Raw genomic sequence first — 22,884 nt, 5'->3', positions numbered from 1 at the left:
ATTGAGGCTAACACGGTGATATTTATTGACGAATTGGGGATAGTTAGAAGTATGGTGAACAAAGATGAGATACAGATTGGTGAGTTTGTGGTTAGATCTTTGACAAGGGAGCAGATCTCGATTCTACTTGGGCTAAATGACGATCAGCTGACTGTATTAGAGACTGAGCCCGATGTCGAAGTGATCAATGAGTATGAAATGGAAGTTGATCCGATATTTATGGATGCGGATTTTATTTATGAGAACGAGAAGATTGAGATGGAGGATGTTACAGCTGAAGAGTACCCGGACTTGTATCAACACGCAAATGTTGATCAAGGTGCTCCGGTATTTCATGAAGACGTAATTAAAGAGACTGAGGATGTTTTGGAGAAGATTGTGCAGCGAACGGTTCCTTCACTCAAAGAAGTGACTGATGATGACATTGAAAGATGGTTCAAACGCCAGAAAGTGTGTAAGATCATCAGTGCTTTTCGGTATGTAGATAAAGAAAGAAAGGATACCGCTGCTGCTTGGATTGAGGCAAATCAGATGACTACCTTCAAAACTGTTTCTAAGGTACATGGTGATATTGTCTCCTGGCTCTATGATTCAGACCTTAAGGTATGTATTTTGAAATGGGAAAAGGGTGTCCAAAATTACGAGAGGATAATGGATGTTTTAACATTACCGCGTTGGGATGTACGCACCCTCGCGAGACGTCCATTTATCAATCGTGGGGGTAACCGAATGGCTGAGTGGTTCCATCAACACTTACTGTTCGAGGTCAATCATGGCTTCAAGTTCTTCAAGCCCCAGGTCCCAAGACGTAAACGTACTGATGAGATTGGTCCAAGGACCGGCTGGAAGAAACTTGTCTTGAAAGTAAAGCCACCAAAGACAATGAGAAGGGTTCCTGTGAAGACAATGCCTCAAGATATTCATCTGTCTTTCAACCGTTGGTACTATGACAATCGTACTGGCGAGGTCGTTATTGTTCGTGGTCGAGGACTACAGACTGAGCTCATCAAGATAATCGATCCGACGTGGTTGGTTAATTTATCAGAGACAGACAATGACGTGCTACACAGGAAGCAGATTTTGTTTGAACGCCAAGAAGATTACGACCTGGCTATGCAATTCCAACGTGTTGTTCGTGTATGCCATGAACATGGGATTCATAGTTGCAGAGATTGGCAGACAAAGCGTTTCAAATAAGTTAAAGACAAAGAGCTCAAGACGAGGGGGTGTCTGTTAGTGCACGGTTTTGCGTCTAGAGTCTTTGTAATTCTCATTAATGTTTATTTAATATTTAAATGTAATATTTAATGTTTATTTAGACTAATTCGTTATGTTTGAGTCTAGTTCGCTAGGAATGTTAGCGAACTAAGACTAGTTCGTTAAGGTTAAGTCTAGTTCGCTAGGAATGTTAGCGAACTAGGACATTATATTGTATTCCCTCCTGATTCGTTAGGGGATGTTAACGAATCAAAGGGTGGTTCGTTAAGTTAATTTATTTAACGAAGGGGATGCTGGTTCGCTAGGGGATGTTAGCGAACCAGATCGTCTTCTATAAATAGTGAACCACTGTTCACTTGTACATGTTGAAGTTTTGAGAGAATTAATATTATTCAGAAAGATTTAAAGTATTCTCTCTCTCTCTCAAGCTTCACAATAAACATACTGATAATATATACTACATACTAACAGCAATCAAACTAACGTATTAGAGAGTTAGATCCGGATAATTAATATTAATATATAGATCTGGATTAGATCTAAGTTATTATATATATTGATTAGAACGATTATAAACAGGGGATCAAACAACCTACAATAAATGGATTGATACATTTCAAAGTCTAGGATTAACCTTACTTACCTAGTTGTCTCCTAAAAAGTAATATTGTCTACTTTACCTTTTTAGTATAAATACTACACTAATGTAAAGGAAGAGATACACCATCATATATACTCTTTAAAAAATATATAGATATTTTCCCACTTTTTTATAATTCTTTCTAAAGTTCTTAAGAAATAACACTAATCATGTATAAGTTATTGTTATATTATAATACCTTTGTAGTTATTACTCAATTATTATTTTTTCTAATTTTTTTAGTATAAATAAAGGAATAATAAAATATTTCATTGAATAATTAAAAATTACATAACCATAATTAAATTTTTAAAAAATGAAAATGAAATACAAATATACTATACCTGAAACAATTAATTAAAACAATTTCCAAAATTAACTAATGAAATATCTTTTTAATTAAAATTTACCGTAGCAGAAATACTTCAAGGTCTCTCGTGTTATTTTTTCAGCCATATTTAAGTACTCGTTGTTGATATATGTTTTGTTTTCGTATGCGAGCACGCGTATGCTGAGATACACTTTTGAATATCAGTGAATAGCGTCCTTCGCGTGTTGGGTTTTTGCTGAAAGTAATGAAAATTGCACCCAAATCTCCAGTAATGCATAAAAACAAACGTTTAGATCAAAACGATGCCTAAAAGTCTTTGGGTTCTTGTATCTTGGTGGGTCATTGAAGTAATATGGACATCAAATGAGCGTTCGCGCCTAAACGGTTTCGTTCAATATAATATCTTTTCAAGACTGAGAGTGGAGGAGAACAAAGAGATTTCATATAATTTCCATTAGCTGACACACACTCGTATCCACCTCTTCCTCAACCTCGTCATCAGTCGTGTGGCCATTATGTGCAAAAAACGGGTTGCGCATATCTATAGTTGATGAGGAAGAAGAGAGAATCTATTTTTAGTGTTTTGAGTAGAGAGTTTTTGTAGGGTATTATAGAATTTAGTAGATAGTTTTGTAAAAGTTTGAGTTTTGATTGAGAATTAAATATGTAGGAAAACAAGTTTTTTTTATTAATATAGACGTTGGCCAACGGCTAGTTGACCAACATCTCCCACCTCCACCGGCGCTTTTAGCAAAACCCCCCAAGCAAAAAACACCACCATAGCGCCCTAAGGGACGATGTGCCTAACGCTGTGGGGGCATTGTTACACTGGGATAACGCTTATAGCGGATGGTCTAATGTTAGGTGGAAACAACCTAATTAATTAACTTGATTCTATGTGGGTTATTTTAAACCTTCAGGCTTACAAGATAGTTATTATTCACGACGGCAGTTGAGACTGCCTGTAAATATATATTGAATAGGGATTAATCCTGATAAAATAGGTAAAAGTTTGGATTATAATACCCTATAACCATAATTAGGGACGTTATAGAGGTGGATAAAGATAAAGTCCCCGCACCACCCTCTTGGACATTCTAGGGGTGTTAGAGCATTCGCATCTCCTCTACTATTTTTACCGCATAATTTAACTAGAAATCATATTTTTCAAAATTTCTCTCTTATTTTTAAAAATACTTAATAACCCATCCACTATTTTATCTTTATTTCAGGACATGTTTGGAATTGAATTTAAAATAACTTATTGACTTTTTCATAAAACAAAAAGTTAATTTTCAATAACAAAAGTCCTTTTTAGTCAACTTATTGACTTATTTGTGTTTACCACCACAAAAATTAATCTAAAAAATTTAAAAAAAAAAAATTTGAAAAATGTGAATAAGCACTTTTAACAAAAAAAACACTTTTTGAGTTAAATAAACAATCCCAAACAGCCTCTTAGTCACAAACAGATATTTTGTGTAATATTTCTTATTTTTACACATTGACATAAATTGAATGAAGGATGAATAGTAGCTTTTTATATATGAGAAACTACTATAGTAATTTTTTGTTGAATATATGAAAAGGGTAGAGAAATGGTGAATGGGATGGAGTGAGTTTATAACACATTTTTCTTGTTTTTCATTAAAAAAATTAAAAGCGGATAGGGATGGATAAATAGGATGGGAATGCTCTTAAAACATTCATAAATAAAAGCATGTATTTTCTATTCTACATTAGTAATTCATCTTCGTTTCTCATCCCCTTAGTTATATGGAACCTATATTAGAGCATTCCAACCGATTGTAACAACTCGGATTTTTTTTCCATTTAATAAATTCTAATCGTTACCCGACCCGTTTTTATGTTCGGAAAATTTTATCAAGAAAATATCGCGTTAATCGAGTTATTATTATTTGTTATTATATTTATTTAATATATATATATAATCACTTTGAAACATATTCAATTTATACCCTAAACTATGTTTTAACCTCTTTATGTATCCATATCAAAACTATAAGGACCAAACATCAAATCTGATAAATTATAATCTCCTTAAACCATTTAACCGTATCCATGCCCCAAACCCGCAACCTGTATACCCAAATTGATGGCTTGAGCCATAATTGCCATTAAACCATTTAACCGTATCCATGCCCCAAACCCGCAACCTGTATACCCAAATTGATGGCTTGAGCCATAATTGCCAATGTTAAATTAGAATTTATCAATGTATATTAATATTCTTGCCATGATCGGCTCACTGACACTCTTAATTAGGTAAAATCAATCAAATGTGATACGAATTAATTATATGAATAAGCTGCCGTAACTCGTTTAGGGATTTACCATATAACAATCTCTATATTCAATTAAACCTGCATATGTCATCCTCATAGCATCGCCATCAAAACCCTTATAACCAATTGGATCATCTTGAGCTGCTGATAGTTGTTCTTGGCCTTCGTCTTCTCGGCTATGTTCTTACACAATTAACCCCCAATTTAACACCGTATAAGGTAATTAATTAGATGGTTCTACTCGTTTTGATGCCAACTACATTAGCCCCAAGGTTAATCGGCCAAACGATTAACGATTTGGCCAATTGATCTTGTCTGAGTGTTTAAGTTTAACTAATTTCAAGTTTTAACCAATTAACACCCTAGCCCAGATGGATATGGTGGTTGGGTTAAGGCTCGGACCGCTGGGGGCGCGGGTTCCGCGCCCCAGCCCTATATTTTTGGGAAACATTTTATTTATTGAGTAATTAATCATAATAAACCATTATTTTTACAAAAAACGACATATTAACTAGTTTTTTCGAACTTTGGTTAAAACCATATATAGAGAGAGCAAAGTTATAATAAATAGATTTTTCCTAAGAAGTGTAGAAATTTTATTTTCACTATTAGATATAATAAAACACACCGCAAAATGAACACACCGCAACTAAAATAAAACACAACGCACAATAAACACACTTTCCATATCCACCGTTAGATCAACATATCTAACGCACCAGATTACTTCTTACACTTCTTAGACACACTCCACTTCGTATTTTAACTCAACCCTATATGTATATATTTATATATGTATATATAATAGTTATTAAAATTGATAAAGGTTTTAATATTTAAAAAGGGTATTAATTTAAATTTTATATTCACAATTTATCAAGTTAATTAACATATTAAAATATAGTTATAAGTTCAAGTATTTTACAAAAGATTATATTTTATTATTTACAATATTAATTTAAAAAAGATCTTTATTAATATTTATATATTAACACTAATATAATTTTAATAACCGTTAGAAAACAAACTTTAAATAAAATATTTTAACTCATCAACACCCATTCATATCTCAATTCTCTTTTAGTCCATCTATTAACTCGTAGTATTTCTCCGACTATCACTCTTGCTTAGGATTTGTTCTTGTTGATTATCGGCGGGCGTGGCTCATAATATTCATTTTCTTATCATATTCAAACCTCCTCTTATTGATAAGGTGAGCATTCACTTCCCTTTTTTACTTATTTTTAACCATTTTGGGGACATGTGCGTATCATATTATATTTACCTATTATATAGTATTCACATTTGCAAACAGTTTAATCATTGTGTGTATATCACTTAAATGCCTAACTTGCTACATGCTAATTGCTTTACTTGATCGCATTTGGAGAGGTCCATTATAATCACATTAATAGTATGATCATACGACCATCATAGTAGGCGATGCCCACTTCGCAAGGCAACAGTTTTACTGACACTCATTATTCGCTCATTGGCTTAATTGTTTATCTCACAGGAACAGTTTTTGCGTTTTTATATTATATTGTATCTGAAATTAACTGGTGTTTACAAACTCAACCTTGTGTTGACAATTTATTTTATTTTATACGTATATGCAAGTTATCATATGAACCGATATCAGGATTGTCGGAGAATTTAGAGTTATTATTGTTAGAAGAATGAATCAACACTTAGTTTTAGATTTTGAATTATTAATTATCTTGTTGCTTTTATTTTTAATTTTATGCACTTGGTTGTTTGGATTTATTTTAATAATTAATTAAATTTAATAGATATTGTCACCTTTTAATTATTGCATGATAGTACCTTGAGAGCTGTGAGCAATCAGCTCACGTCCCTGCATTTCCGCCTTAGGTTGGGGTGTGACACCGATCCTCTAAATTTTTATGAGATGATTTTTTTTTAGTTTATAGGACAGAGTAAAGAGTGGTTATGAGTGAGTACGAGAAAAAAAGTGTTTTTCTTTTTTTTTCTTTTGTAAATTTGATGAAAGTTTATTTGCCATAATTTATTTTTTAATATTTGTTGAAATTGGTTGAGTAAATGAGATAGTGTAATGATAAAGGTATAAGAAAATATTATTTAAACAAAATGGCAAAACAAGTCCTTTATGTTTTCATGGTTTTTCAATAGTCGTCATTTGGAAAACTTAATGACTGAAATCATATTCTGTGTTTCCAAAATGTTTCACATTACGTCCTTTCCCACTAACCCAGTTAAAATTTTCCGTTAACTTTGGTCATGTGCAAAGCATGTGAGGGTAGTGTTGTAAATTTACATATTTATTTATTAATTAGAAATAAGTTAAATAAATATATTTAAAAACAAATAACTCTCTATCTCTCTCTACAATCCATATGCATCTTCTTCTTCTATATCTCTCTAACATCGAAAACCACCACCACCCACCAAGCATCACATGCCACCGCCACCACTTGCCTTCGCCGCCACCACTCTTCACCTGCCACAGCGACCACCAACCAAAAAGCCTCACCGTTAAATCTCTCTACAATCCATATGATAACGCCTCACTGGAAAGCCGATCAGTTGTTGCAGGTGATCCACAACTACTCAAAACCAAAACCCAATAAAAATCCAGAACCCATAACCCAATAAAAAATCCAACATACTAATCGGTACCGGGCGTTAACCCGACCCAGATCCATCTTCATAAAACATCTCATATCCGGTATGCGGACGGCCACTTAAGACGATAACCGGGTCGCCGGCGCTCCTATTATCAATGGTGTTATACATATCAGTTGCCGGAAAATGGGTTCAGTGAGAGTCCGAGAGAGCGGGTTCGGGTTATGAATCTCTTCAACGATCCGCCGTTGCAATCGGAGCAAAGAAAGATTCGGTGAATCGGCCGCATCTGTAACACCAGTTGTGATATGCGTGGTGGTGGTGATAGGCGGAGATGGTGGTGGTTGCTGGACGTTAGTTGGTGGCAGGATGAGGCGGTGGCGGTGGTGGGATCTGTGTTGCCGAAACTCTAGCATCATCCTCCTTTAAAACGGTCGGGTTTTGGGAACCACCGTTGATGGTTGCAGGTTCGGTGGTGCAATTGTGGTGGTGGTCCGGTGGGTGCTGTGGTGTAGAGAAGGAAAGGGAGTGGAGAGAGAGAGAGAGAGAGAGAGAGAAAGAGTATAAAAGTGGGGAAATGAGCTGGACCATGAAATTACGGATTTACCTTCATGTGCAGGTCATGTGATCAGAGTTAACGAAAAAATCTAACTAGCTTAGTGGGAAAGGACGTAATGTGAAACATTTTGGAAACAAAAAATATGATTTCAGTCATTAAGTTTTCCAAATGACGACTATTGAAAAACCATGAAAACATAAAGGACATGTTTTGTCATTTTGTCTATTATTTAAATGTAGTTTTTTTTATATGAATAAGTGACGGGTTGAGAATGCTCTCAAACCCCTCAAACTTGGGGTTAAATTATTCACCCATATATAATTGTTTATTATATTTTTCAAAAGTGTTGAGAGTGGAGAGGGAAAAAAAGTAATAAAGGTTGAATAAATAAATATTATTTAATTGAATTGAGGTTTTTTATTTAAAAATAATAATAGATAAATTTAAGGTATTATGACTTTTAGTTAAATTATATGTATGAGTGTGAATGCTCTTATAGAGCATGAACATTTTTTTAATAACGTCATATGTTGATTAAAATGGTAATGACTGAAGGAGCGTTATTCATTCTATAAATTTTTAGTTTAAAGTAATAATGATTAGGTGACAGAAAATACCCGTTAGAAATCAACCATTACGTACGTATGGTGGTCTAAGGTATCCTCAGATGACGTTGTAAGGATAAATATATTTTATATATTTATTTATATGGCCATCATTATCATTTATATAATAATATATCAAAATAATTGATTATACCTTATTATATATTAGCTTAGTAATTGTTGATGGGCCATATTACTCTTAATAGCTAATAAAGGGTTTCCCCTTGGGTGTATATATAGAGTGAATAAATTAACATCATAACCTAATCACACACACATTATAATTTTGTGTGTCTCCTCTCTTCTAAACCGGGTTCCTCTCAAAAACCCTAACCATCCTTAACTATACATCCTAAAGGGGAACTCAATCAATGTAACAAGCATGTCGACTACATCATACCCTGCTGCGGTTACTACTCTTCATGTTGTAACAGGTTCATAGGTTTAATATTTATCATGTTTTATATTACTTACATGAAGAACTGATCAACATGTGGCATCAGAGTGATGTTGATTAATCAGTTCTTCATGTTTTCCGTAAATCTGGAATTGAATCAGAAGACATGGACTAAAACTTGATAAACCCTAATTTTTTAGGTTTCTTTTTTTTCATGTTCTATTACGAAAATAATACATGAAACTGTTTAAAATTGCTAAAATTCATATTTAGTAAACTCTAATATTTTCGAAATCTGTTAATTTCATGTTTAAAGATTTCGACTCCAAGTTTTTTTTATGTTTAATTGTTAAATTTTCGATGATGTTCTTCGTGTTCATCATTATTATCGAAAATTATACATATGTTGGTTCAAAATCTAGATTAAAATTTGTTAATGATTATTTAGGGAAATTATCTTTTCAAATCTTGGATAACTTAGAAGTTTTAATATTTTCTTAAAAGATTTGAATCCCCTTAAAATAGGAAACAAATATAATTGTTAATCATTAAAAAGATTTGAACCAAATCATATCATCATTAATTTAGTTAATAAAGATCATGGGTTAAGGGCTTAAACCAGTTTACGGGTTCACGGGCTATTTAAAAAACATGTATTATGGGCTTAAAGTAGCTTATGTGTTCTAAGAGTTTATGAGTTTCTAAAATGGTTTGGGTCATACTCCATAAACCCGAAAACTCACTAATACCTGAATCAACATTTTCCATAAAACTCCATAAAATCATGTAAACACCCAAATACTAAAAACCCACTAAAAGTCGGAAACTGGAAATTCTCGGGAACCCAAAATTTCCGAGAACTAATTCCGCAAAATCCTTACTCTAAACATTTTCCGCTATTAACTAATTAAATGTTTTGTAAACCTTAAATATTATAAAATTTTACAAAACATAAATGCTTAACTTGAATGAACTTTTGATGTAACACTTTTGCCCAAAGGTGATGAGTTACATTTACCCTATATTCAAGTATAACTGAAAAGTTTTTGTTAGTTTTGCCTAACATGATACAAATGTCTCACTTCTGCCCAAAGGTGATTTGTTACATTTTTATTTAGCAAAACTAGCCCGTGCATAATTAAAATAATTGTCTCACTTCTGCCCAAAGGTGATGTGTTAGAATTGTTTTGCACATATACTTAAATAAATTTTAATTCTGCCCAAAGGTGATTTATTTTTTGTTTAAGTAGAACTATTAATTATAGGCTATTAGTTTGATGTTAATAATAGACATATCACATCTTCAATAAAATATAGTGATCCTCATATTAATGGTCCTTCATTAATCTAATGATCATAAACTTTAATCTATATTATTTTAATATCCCATAATATTACTCACTATATTTTCTTCCATAAATAACGATCTCATCCAAATCATCCACTCTAATCTTAAAAATATAATTGAATTTTGTCTCATAAAGAGTTTTAATAACATTTAGCTCTTCTCAATTTTAATTATTCATTAAGACATGATATGGCTATCCTACTGCTCTTTCTAATAACAATCATTATATTAAAAACTAGAGTATAACAAATGGGATGCGTCAATCATAATGTCTCTTATAATAATGATATTCAATAATTTATTTAAATAAATGCTATCACTAGAGTTATTCTTGAGTTAGTTTTTCCTAAGACTAATCAAAATAACTCATAAGATGTATGCATTTTTTCTTGAAAATTCTAACTATAAGGTTAAATGGTATTACAGAATACATCATAATAAAAAATACCATGACCCATAAAATTAAGGCTTACACATGGAAATAAATACATTTTTTTAGTACATTACATACTAAAATTTTCAGCAGTACAATTTGGTGCCTTACGAATCAACTATAACACGCTGAAGTACCAAAGGAAAATGAGTGTGTTGATCAGCAACATATGTACACGAAAAGAAATGTCTGGTGTTAGAAATAAGATGTTATTCAACTCACTACCACTAAAACCTAAAAGAGGATAATTCTAAGGTTCATAGACAAAATACAAGTATTACTTCTAGCTTTAGTTTTCTTAAGGGAAGTCTCATTGCAAAAATATGCCATTAGATTAGGCATAGACATTACAAGACTATCCATAATTCAAAAGAACAACTGGCTAAAACTGATAGTTGTATAATAATGATATATAAGTATGCTAATCCTAATATTCCCATTAACACATGATTTGTTGAGTCTAGTTTTATATGTTTACCCGAAATCAACAAATAACTAACATGAGTGTTAGTGACAATTTAAATATTAAGGTTATTAGAACCATGATAAACTGTCTTTTAATTACACTATATGATACCTTAAATATTCTGAAGATTAATCAGAATTTAGTATCAATACTTAAGTTACATTATGACAGTTATAAGGTTTACATAGACAACATAAAGTCACTCTTACCTTAAACTCTTATATTATTTGTTATCAATATCTGGATTGAAACATTTATAAAATAGAACTAGATGATAATGTATACTTTCACAACTTTTGTTATAATGCAAATAAAAATTTAACAAAAGACAAATGAGACATATAAAATTCATCCATTAAAACCAAATTTCATGATAAATCATGACATGGTTAATGGGGGTGATTTTTCATATAATCTCATTCGCAGTGATTTTAAATCATGTGTTAAATGCCCTAAACATTACTTGGCTTAAGGAATAAGCATGGGTCCACCATAAGTTATATTTCACTGACATTCGTGAAACTTATTCAAACGGAATATTCAGACATAATTCTTTTATCATTTAAAATGCTATTTACTTGTATCTAATCAGTATTCTATGGTCCTCGGTCTTAAAGAGACCCGTCATATATACTTAATACGATTTCTTCTAAATATGTCCTTTAAATTTATTATGACATCTAGACGTTAATGGAATCAAATCAAGTCTAACATATATATGACAGATTCCCACGTCATGTACATCATTGAAACTTCTCTTGTATTTTTCCTAGAGATATTAAAAATCAGTGGGAGCCTTAAGTGTCTCAATCATAACTTACAAGATTTGCAAGAGGTGGGGGAGTGAAAACTTGATATTATCTCAAATACACCTCTTGTACAAGACACTACTCCATCATAACACTATTCCATCAAAACTTATCTCTTTAGAATTTACTACTACTCTTACAAAAGTTTCATTGTTACTTAAACGTGGACAAATTCAGATTTCTTACTAAATTAATTCTCACCAAGAGAAACTGCAACAACTTATATTATTAACTTGTTTCTCTGTTAGAATCTATTTGTCTTTAAATACTGACCCTAAGTATGCTAATTTCCTAAAGGTTTCTAAGGTCAGTGAGCAGTAAAAGTCTTTATAATGACTTGTTAGAAGTACAAGAGGCGGGGGGAAGAGAGATATTAAATTTTACTCCAATTACACCTCTTGTACACCATACTGCGCCAAAATCTTACACACTTAGAATCCTGAAAATGATAGCAACTTAACTAAGAGCTAATCCATAAAACTGAGACTTTTAAAATTACCCAATAATCAACTTAGGAGGCCATCGGTTTTAAAACCTACTAAATTTGATGCTTATGTAACCTCCCTAACTAAAGTTGAATTGGATGTTGGAAAGTTTAATGATCATACCACTTATAATTAAACCATTATCATCAATCATAATTGACTCCATAAGTCGCTAACGTTTTGAGATTTGGTTGAATCACCTAAAGGTGTTCATAACTAAACTAAATCCTAACACAAACGTTAAGACACTATGAAGCATAATTGATTATTAAAGGTTAGATTCAAAAGGAAATAAATTATCAAAGAATCTTATAACCTATATTACAAAACATTTCTTTAAGGATCATCACTGTTCAAGTAGCTTATAATAGTTAAGAGCTACTTTAGAAAAACATTAAAACAACTTTCTCTAATAACTGACTTACATATCTACATGCTCATAAAACAACCTAAATGTTATAAACTGAAGGTTAATGAACATTTAGTCTATAAGTCAATAAAATCCATATATGGGTTAATGCAAACATCAAAATTTGATGAAATATTTATACAATTATTTTCATCAAAAACCAAGTGGATTAATGTACCTACCTCAAGATGAGTGGGAGCAGCTAAAAACAAACTTGTCCTTATATAGATGACATTCTTCTGACAAGTATATGTTACATAAGTTAAAGCATTGTTCACACACTTTGATATGAAATATCTCAAAAATATCCCTTACATAATAGATATCATAACATTCTGAGATAGACCCAAAGGGACATTAGTTTTGTTCTATAAGTTTTATCTTAAATGGTTCCCTACACATGTAACAAAGAATATTGCTCTATTTAGAGGATAATAGGATCATTGAGATTATTACTTATGCTTATTAAGTAGAAGCCTTATGTAGGTTCAAGTCTATAGTCGTTCAGATATTATTCAAAATTGTAACACACTAGATATGCCTAGATTAATGTGAAACATCTAAAAGAGTATTAAAATATCTTTATAAGAAACGAAATACTATAATTTAAAAGAAGAAGTGAGAATTCAAACCGGTATATTACTCTAAACTTTGTCATATTCAGAGATAAGAAAATGTAATTTTCGGGATATATTCTTATGTCAGTAGATAAATCTATCTCATGAAGGAGTCATAATGAACTGATAACAACAACCTAAGTCATAACAACATAATATGTTGATTAATTACAACGTTGTTGTCAATAAATGTTGTTGAATATTTATTAGTGGACTCATAAGTTTTATTAAACTCCAAATAACTTATATATTGAAGACTAATTGTAATAACGTCAGCTACCATGTTTTCTCAAACAGTAACAGTTTGATAGGTGCTGCATTAATTTTTTATATGAAATTAATTATTCGTTTATGAACGAATTGAGGAATCTAAATTTTTATACCGAATACATTCATGATATGCTTAAGGATCCTATAACTAAATGTCTATTACCCATAAGTATTATGAAAACACTTATAATCATGAGGGGTTTATTGATGACCACGTACAACTGCATATCGTACTATGAATGATTAACTATTAAATTTCCTCATCAGTTTTGATTTTGTACGTCTCTTAATATGTTCTGCATGCATAATGACATATAGACGAATTAAATATATAAATCAAACGTTCTGAAGGGCTTACTTGAAAATTTTGATCATAACTACTTAGGTTTTAAATAAGGACTACAGTATGATTAATGAGGGTCTTGAGCTGATGCTCAATTCAATGACTGTATTTCTCTGCTCTAGTTTGAGTTTAAAACTAAAATGAGTGTTAACTCCTGATCAAGTTTATCTAATACCCATAATAAATGATTACTCGGCCAAGTGGGAGAATGTAAGGATACATATATTTTACATATTTATTTATATGGCCATCATTATCATTTATATAATAATAGATCAAAATAATTAATTATACCTTATTATATATTAGCTTGTTAATTGTTGATGGACCATATTACTCTTAATAGCTAATAAAGGGTTTCCCCTTGGGTGTATATATAGAGAGAATAAATTAACATCATAACCTAATCACACACACATTATAATTTTGTATGTCTCCTCTCTCCTAAACCGGGTTCCTCTCAAGAACCCTAACTATCCTTAACTATACATCCTTAAGGGGAACTCGATCAAGATGACAAGCATGTCGACTACATCATACTCTATTGCGGTTACTACTCTTTATGCTAGGTTTAATATTTATCATGTTTTATATTACTTACATGAAGAACTGATCAACATACGTGTTGCATAACTATCATATAGATAGAGGATTTGTTTAATTCAATAAATAGTATATATTTAAGTCTAAGTATCCTTTTTGGGTTATTTATATATAATATTGGCCTTTTAAAGAAAAAGAATAAAAATAAGTCTTCAGTCGAGACAGAACATAGCGGTGTAATTTACACATTAAATATGTCGAGATACTTGGTCGCAAATGTTTCACGTGAATGGACACACCACACCAAAAGTGGACTACTAAATTAAAATTTACTTATTTATCAACGATTACCAATTCATTTAATATTTATTAAATTTGGTTTTATAATTTTAGAAGGTTTAGACTTTTACCAAATGTCAAGACCTTTATTAAGGGAGGTTATAGGTTTGACTTTTGAGCCTTATTTGAAGTAATAATTTGCACTGGGCTAAGTAATTGGGTAGTAGTTTTTTCAGTTGTAGGTTTTGTTAGATAAATGAGTCAGATTTTTAATTTAATTAAATAATATTTATTTATTTAACTTTTATTATATTTCCCCCTCTACTCTCAACACTTCTAAAAAATATGCTTCGTTTGTTTAATTAAAAGTGTTAATATATATTTTTTTGTTCCATTACAAATGTCCACTTTCAAAAATTATTAACTAATTTCCAAGTTTACCCTCAAACAAACAACTAATTTTAATAAACAATATTGATGGCCTCAATTTCTAAAGACATTATTGTTATTTTTAAAGCAAAAAAAGTAATCATTCAATCTACCTTAAATTTTATGTTGTTCAAACTATGACACATTTAATTGAATGGAGTAATAAACAATTATATATGGGTAAATAATGTAACCCCATATTTGAGGGGTTTGAGAGGGGATGATCTCGGATATCAGGGCATTCCTTTAATAAAAAAAAAAGGTTTGGACTTTTGACCCATTAAAAATCTAGTCCGAGAGCCGATTTGTTTCTCAGAAAACTAGAAAACTTGTGAAGTTATATTAAATGCTAAAGAAAAAAGAAAGAATCAGGTTCATTATGTCATTCCAAAACAAAAACATATAATCACGAGTCTAAAACAAAATTTGAATTTGGGACTACTTTATTGAAAGTGAAAAAAAAGGTAAAACTTAAAAATTTATAGTTTGGGGGAGTCGAAAGAAATATTTATTAGCATATATGTGTATGAAATTTATTTTCTAACTATAGTGGATACAAATTATTTAATTAGTCTTTCGTTATCTGTTTTCTTAATACAGTTTATAGTATCTTGACCTATTAGCTTTATAAGGGTATTATGGACATTAAATATTTTGTGTTCTTATGACGAAATTAATTCTTATCGTCTATAAGACTTGAATCCAAGACACCCCTTCTCAAACTAAGGTGTTTAAAGGCTTTATTTTGTTAATGGATCACCAATTATTGAAACCTTATCAGTTGTAAAGTATAGAAGCGAACACTAAATTTAACTTTCTAGAAAAAATAAACGTGATACTAAAAAGAATTTAGTATATGTGTAACGGTGCTACCTTCTAACTGTACAACCTTTTTAAGAAGGATTTAGTTAATTGGAATGGTTACTTGACGGTGGACTTGATAAAAGTGACCCGCAGTTAAAATTTAAAAATGGAGGTGGGTGAGTTTGGCAATCATATAGTATCATGTTGAAACAAAAAATCGTCTGGATAAATGGAAATGGTAAGGACGCAAAATGAAGTATTTTCGATACATTCATGTAAGCTGCTATGCAGTTCACGTGAGTCAAATTCAAGTTATATAAGTTCTTTCAAAATTTTAATAAGAGATTTCATATTTTAATGTATGAAAATGGGTTAAGTATACTAATTTAGATTAAAGAATTAGTTTATTTGTCACAAATTTATAGTAATACTTTTAGTGCTTTCTTTTTCATAAATCATACTTCACATTTTATCAATCATTTATAACTAAAAATGATTGTGACGGATAAACTAAAAACTACACAATTTGAATTTTAGGTAAATGCATGCACATAAAATATACTTAGTAATGATAAAAATATGTTAGTCTCAGTCTGGACGTGGCATATATTATAATTATCATTATGTAAAGTTAATATTTCTAGAATACTTTATAGTTAATTTGTTCATACAAGCAAGCCAGGAGTTTCACTTGGGAATTGAGGCCTTCCAGATATGGAAATATTTTAATATATTCATGTTCTATTTCCTTTTCAAAAAATAATATATTGTAATAAGTAATTCAATGCTTAAAATATACCCTATTTAACTTTATAGCGGTATACCAATGTGTCGAGTCGTATGAGGGTTGTAAATTAAATATTCAACATTTCTGTAAACTAGTGGAATTTCCTCGCAAATTGCGGCAGAAATTTGATTTATGCATAAAATAGAAGATATTGTTTACAATGATAATGATATCATTGTAAAGTGAAAGAGTTACAAACACATTTTTTTTGTTGGTTATAGACATATATTGCAGTACGGTACCTAAAGTGAAAGGATACCGAAACTGACTCGTATTAAAATTCAAAACCATAAAATTGAATACCGAAAATGTTTAGGTGGTATCGGATTGGTTCGGTAAAAAGTTAGTGTATTACAAAACATAAAAGTTTATTTACAATGGTTTAATTACAAAAAGGTTATCTCGAGTAACCGGGAAAATATGGTCATGATATGTTGAAAATGATATCGACATGTGTTTTACGTCTCATACAAATATCGGTTTTGATAGTACCAATGCCAACACCGTTGTTCGGTCTGTATCATTTCAATCCGGTACGTCACTGACATTGGGTATAGCTGACTATATTAAATAAGTTTTATTTCATATACAATTCTGTTTTAAATAAAATAAATTTATCGAAATGTTTTAAGAAAAAAAAACTTAACCACTATTTAGTTATTAGAGAACAAAAAATTTTTTTCAAACAAACTAATGAATAAAAGTTATTAGAGAATAATAAAATTACTAAAAAATTAAATGGATTAAACGAGTGTGTTATTTTTCATGTGCACATACAAATAATCATGTTGAAATATCACACTCTAACCACAATTATTCGTATAATCGAACCACCGTCACTTTAACACACATATTAAACACCACCACAACACAATATCAAAGTTAATTAACTCACTTAATTAATACCCTGATCGTAAATTCATAACCCACCTCCAAATTATCAGCCTTGAAGTTTCACATGAATCACTATTTGGTTCACTAAAAGCTTATCATACATTTAAACACTTGCACACTTAATGTAAGGGAAACAACCTTAAGACATTTGAAAACATTAAAAGATGGCTCATTGAACTCACCTAGATGGAGTAAATCGATCTCTAGCTTTCCACACATTCGTTTAAACCAGATAACTTGACTGGTTGAATTTCTTAAATAAGATATATATTTTTTCAAAGTATGAGTGTTACAATATTAATCTATATGTTACAAACAACTTACCCAATTAATTTGATCAGCCCGAAAATAGGTAAATCAAGTTGATAGATATCCGAATACAAAAACTTAGTGAACTTTGAAAATAAAATCATTGCCCGCAACTTAGATGGTTGCATTTGTCTTTTCATTTTTTTCATGATTTTTGAAACCATGAACCTTAACAATTGGTACAATTGTATAATTAACATCATAATTTACTGTTAATTAGGTTAAACTACTTAAAATAGACACGTACGCACATGAGACGAGTGAGTTTGCATGTTACAGGGGACAGCTATAGATGCTTTATGTACATGTGAGTACGTAACATAGGAGACATGATTACATTTAATTATTTTATTCATCAGAAACCAACAACTTCTATCATATGATTCAAAACACCTCATAAATAACAGACAACTTTCAACAGTTTTTATAAAGCAGGGAGAAAAAGGGTGCCTGAATGTACCTGGACTTGAAGGTGTGTTTTGTCTTTACTCACTACATATAATACACAAGAATATGTCTCATAATATCGTCATATATGCAAGCATGGATGTATGTGCGTATACATTAAAGTACTGGCAGTAAATTTGAATAGACTGTTTTAATATTGATACACACGTATAGTCGTCTCAGCTCTGAGTGTGCAACTAATTTATCAAGGGGAGGTTTGGTAGCCCATCTTAATAAAGTCACTAAGAGGCTACTACCTTTGAATCAGTCAGAGGCAGAATACGTTCACAATAAAACACTCACTACTAGAAAACAAGTCATATTCCTACTAAATTTTCCTACTAAATTTTCCTACAACAACTAATTTTAACAGAATTCAAACAAGTTTTCAACAAAAAACACTAGCTCTAATTTTGCTACATTATTGCAACAAAATAGTGACAATATGTTTTTTCGTTGGAAAACTGTTGTTAACTTTCCCAACAAAAAATATATATATCAGTTATATTTATTATTTTTTTAAGAAAAAACGTTATTAATATAAAAGTTATATTGCTTATAATAGCATGGTTACCAAAAAATGAAAAATTAGTGTTTTATTTATTATTTTGTAGGAAAGTTGTTTCTAAATTCCTAACAAAATTCCAACAAATAATTAAATTGTATTGTTTGTATGTCACTGTCATGTTGGTCAAAGTTCAGGGGTAAGTTTTGCCAAGTTAGAATAGTGTATTAAATCATCAGTTTCAATCTAATCGTCTACCGCTAAATCGAGAGTCGCAGAATCAGTTTTCGTCGGAGTAATCGATCGCTAAATCAGTAATCGATCGGTCCGCCATCTCCGTCAACAAAGCTCCGCCATCAAACGCCGTTGCCGATCTCCATCAACAAAGCTCCGTCAACTCAACGGATTCGTACGACATAACAGAATGAACGCTCTCTGTGCTCTCCATCTTCTGTAAAACCCTAGGTTTCATCATCTTCAGTTCTGGATTACAGTGTTTAGGTTCTACTCCTTTCTGCGAAATCAGTAATCGATGAGTCCAAAGTACATCACCATTCAGTAATCTGTGTTTTCCGGCCACTTTCGCTGCCGGAACTCGGAAGTCGTCCATTTACCAAGGGTAATTTAGGTTAATTTTGATGTTTGCTTGTTTAAACTGTTATTTGATTGGACTAATCTTGTTTGGAGTTGTGCTTATGGTATTAGGTTGCTGATTGCTCTTTGATTATATCTAAGATAGGTATATGTGATGCACTCCACCTGTTTGATAAAATGCCTATGAAAATTTCCGGTGGTGAAATAGTTTTATGATGATGATGTTTGATGAATATCAAATTATGTGTTGACAGTTTCATAGCTATAGTAGCACTCGCCATTCACTCGGAAACTACTCGAAAAATGCTCGTTCGATTTCAGCTTTTTTTGGGAATGAGTTGTTCGGTTTGAAAGAAAGCCAAGCACAAGCAAAGCCTCTTTCGGTTCGGTGCGGTTTGTTTTCTCTAATTATTTTTTATTTGATAGATATATACGTATAATGTATATATGTACATATGTATACTACTTTTTGTAGGCTGTTAATTTTTTTCTCTTTTTTTTGTGTTAACTTGAAAGTTCAATTTAACCTCTAACCGCTCATTATACATAAGTTTTCTTGTTAAATTTGCGTTTTAGAAATTTTAGAGTTGGAGTTCTAGAATTTTGGAGTTCAAAGTCTTAATTAATGGTATTTTTGAGTTTTAGAAATTTAAACATTAAAACTTTGTATGAAACAAAGCCAAACCAAGCTGCTTGATTCCAAACCTATCCAAGTTCAAGCATAAAGATGTCGCTCGTTTCTTTAAATTGAGTCCGCTCGGTTTGGCTCGTTTTCAAACCAAACCAAGTTTGATCAAAGCCTCCGTCGGTTTGGCTCAGTTCGTGAACAGTCTTAAGCTATAGCAACATTACTAATATCCAAAGGCATAACCTTTGTATATGCTTTAAAGTTGAATAGTTATAGGCATACTTTATGTGGCATTTGTGCCTTATGAGGCTAGTTAATGTGAAAAACCATTATTTAAAAGTATTAGGAAAGAGTTATAGTTCCATGTGTACTTGGGTGACTTTTAGGAATGTGTATACATGATTGAGTTTTAAGGCGAAGTATATACGTGTCTCGTTTCAAGGAGATATACGTAAATTGAGCTTATCAAACGGATATGTTGTATCTTTGTAATGAGTGAAAATGATATTTAGTGTAATATGTTATAAATTGCATACTCACTGTTACATTTTTATTTATTTTTTTTGATATAAGGTATCACATAATTTTTTAGTCTTACCTTATGTTGATATAGGTGTTTGGTGAGGAGGCTGAAGGGTTTGAAATTCTCACCAGGATAATGAAGCTTGTGTAGACGAAAGAAACTGACCATATAATAACATACGGTACATTAAACATTCTCATACTATGATTTTAAACTTCTACTAACTTACAAAACTAATAAATGTTGTCATAGCATCTGGCAAAATACCTGATGATCCTAAGTCAAAAGATGAGGTAATAAATTACAATCATAATGATCACCATATGTTTATTTAGCATCTTTTTTCCTTCACTTAATTTGCCTTTCAACATTGGGTTAGACATGCATACCTTTGATTTTTTATATTTGGCAGATTCAAAAAGAAGTATTTACTACTGACACATACAAACTGAGGCAATAGTTTAGATTGTTGCCAGCAAAATTTGCTTACAAAAAGGAATCTGAACTTGCTGAACTACAGGTATTCTATCATGTTTTCTTAATAAATATTTTGTAAGGTGATTTGCACAACAAGCTTTTGTCTTTTCTTGTTGAGGACAAAATGACAAATGTATCAAAAATGTGTTTTTGGTGTGCAAATGATCTTGCTATTGAGAACTAGAAAGGATTATGGTCAGATGCATATGGTTTTGTGCTACTTTCTTGTAGGATCTTAAGAGAAAAATAGAAAGATTAATAGATATCACAAAAGATTAATGAACAACCGCCCATTATTATTTTTGCGTTATAAATTCAGAACTTCTTGAAAAGATTAATAGATATCACAAACAATGTGCTGTTGTGGAGGCTGCCAACTCAGAACTTCTTCAAAAGATTCATGAATATCGCATCAAATCTATCGTTGTGGGTCCTTGTGACATAGATTCTCGGGTACGTTTATGTTAATGGGTTGATTTTTGTTTTATATATAAGATTCGTGTCATTTATCTAACATGATTGATAGATGACTATTTGATTTTTAGGTCCAAGATTAACCCAATTGGAAAATGAGCGGGTGTCCCGACGAGTCGGAAAATCGATTGCTACAATTGGAGCATGCATGTGTCGATCGTGAAGAAAGGGAGCAACATGAGTGGCTCGTGAGTGAAGAAATGGAGCATTGAATGCAAAAACAATTATAAGGCATTATGAAAACTAGATAGTCCCGGTACTTAATTGTAGTTCAGTTATCGTATTTGTGTTTTATACATATTAAAACTTGAGTTAGTGTGTTTGGTTTGTAAAACAGGTTTATATTAGATTTTTTTCTACATATTTAATATTTTTTTTGAAAATTTTCTAATTTTAATGTTTTTTTTTTAACTTTTGTGCATATTTCAGATTTTTAAAATATTTTTTGAATTATTTTTGTTATAAATTGGTTTTTGTTGGAATTTCGTTGTAAATCGTAACATATAATTTGTTGGAAGTTTGTTGAAAATATATAAACATTGGTTGGAAATTTGTTGGAATATTGTTGCAAATCAGAATATATTTTTTGTAGGAAAGTTGTAGGAAGTTTGCAATGATATACTTTTGTAGCAATTTTGTAAGAAAAATTGTTGGAAAATGGTTGAAAACAATTTTCAAGCATGCGTTTTTCCAACACAACTTTTTTGTTGGAAAATTGTTTGAAAGTGGGTTTTCCAATAAATTTCCTATGAAATCAGTTGTAGAAAAATGTCTCTTTTGCTAGTAGTGACTTCTTCATGGTTCATGAAACCTTTTAATGGTTAAGTTTCAGATATATGTAAAATGATTAAGATTTAACAGGCCGTCTCAACTAAAAATACTTATTAATCAATAATAAGTTATTTTATATTGGAGCTAATTCAAACTAATGCAACAGATGAAGGATGTAGCCATTAGAAGTTTGAGTTCGAGTCAATAATAGTCTGGGTCTGGTGGCGATTTTTTTAAAAAAATAATCCCTCCTACGTACAGTTTAGGGTTAGGGATACGAAAAGGGGTCAAAGGTATATATGTTTAATCAGTATTTATCAAATATGTAAATTAGAACGGGTGAACTTGTAATTAGCATTAGGCTGAATCGGTAAGTTTAGAACCGATGCATCTTCAAATCAATGGAAATTTTGACACCTTTTGTAATTGAGTTGTTGATTATTCATATTGGGACTAATACTTGGGCGACAAGTTTATCATATTTGTTATGCACGTTTAATCTACCAAGTCTATAGGCTAGTTTTTTATTTTCCGATTTAGTCGTTTATTACCATTGTGAGTTTGCCTATTCAAGGTT

General features: G+C 31.3%; 1 long non-coding RNA gene across 3 annotated transcripts; it reads left to right on the top strand.

Annotated features, from left to right (window-relative positions):
* Positions 1–19,195: 19,195 nt before the first annotated feature.
* LOC143593501 (uncharacterized) lies at positions 19,196–22,100 on the top strand. Of its 3 annotated transcripts, none has more exons than XR_013146116.1 (3): positions 19,196–19,822; positions 20,676–21,105; positions 21,608–22,100. It is a non-coding gene; the product is annotated as an uncharacterized LOC143593501 (long non-coding RNA). The 3 variants fall into 3 exon arrangements; XR_013146115.1 differs by lacking the exon at positions 21,608–22,100 and having other exon boundaries at positions 19,196–19,459; positions 19,689–19,822; positions 20,676–21,519; XR_013146114.1 differs by lacking the exon at positions 21,608–22,100 and having other exon boundaries at positions 19,196–19,579; positions 19,689–19,822; positions 20,676–21,519.
* The last annotated feature ends 784 nt before the right edge of the window (positions 22,101–22,884 follow it).

Source organism: Bidens hawaiensis, unplaced genomic scaffold (genome assembly GCF_021521415.1).
Source record: "Bidens hawaiensis isolate Kalapana, Puna unplaced genomic scaffold, B.hawaiensis_p1.1 tig00042285_1, whole genome shotgun sequence".
Taxonomy (NCBI): Eukaryota; Viridiplantae; Streptophyta; class Magnoliopsida; order Asterales; family Asteraceae; genus Bidens; species Bidens hawaiensis.
The sequence above is the reverse complement of the archived record's forward strand: the minus strand, read 5'-3'. Positions and strand labels throughout refer to the sequence as shown.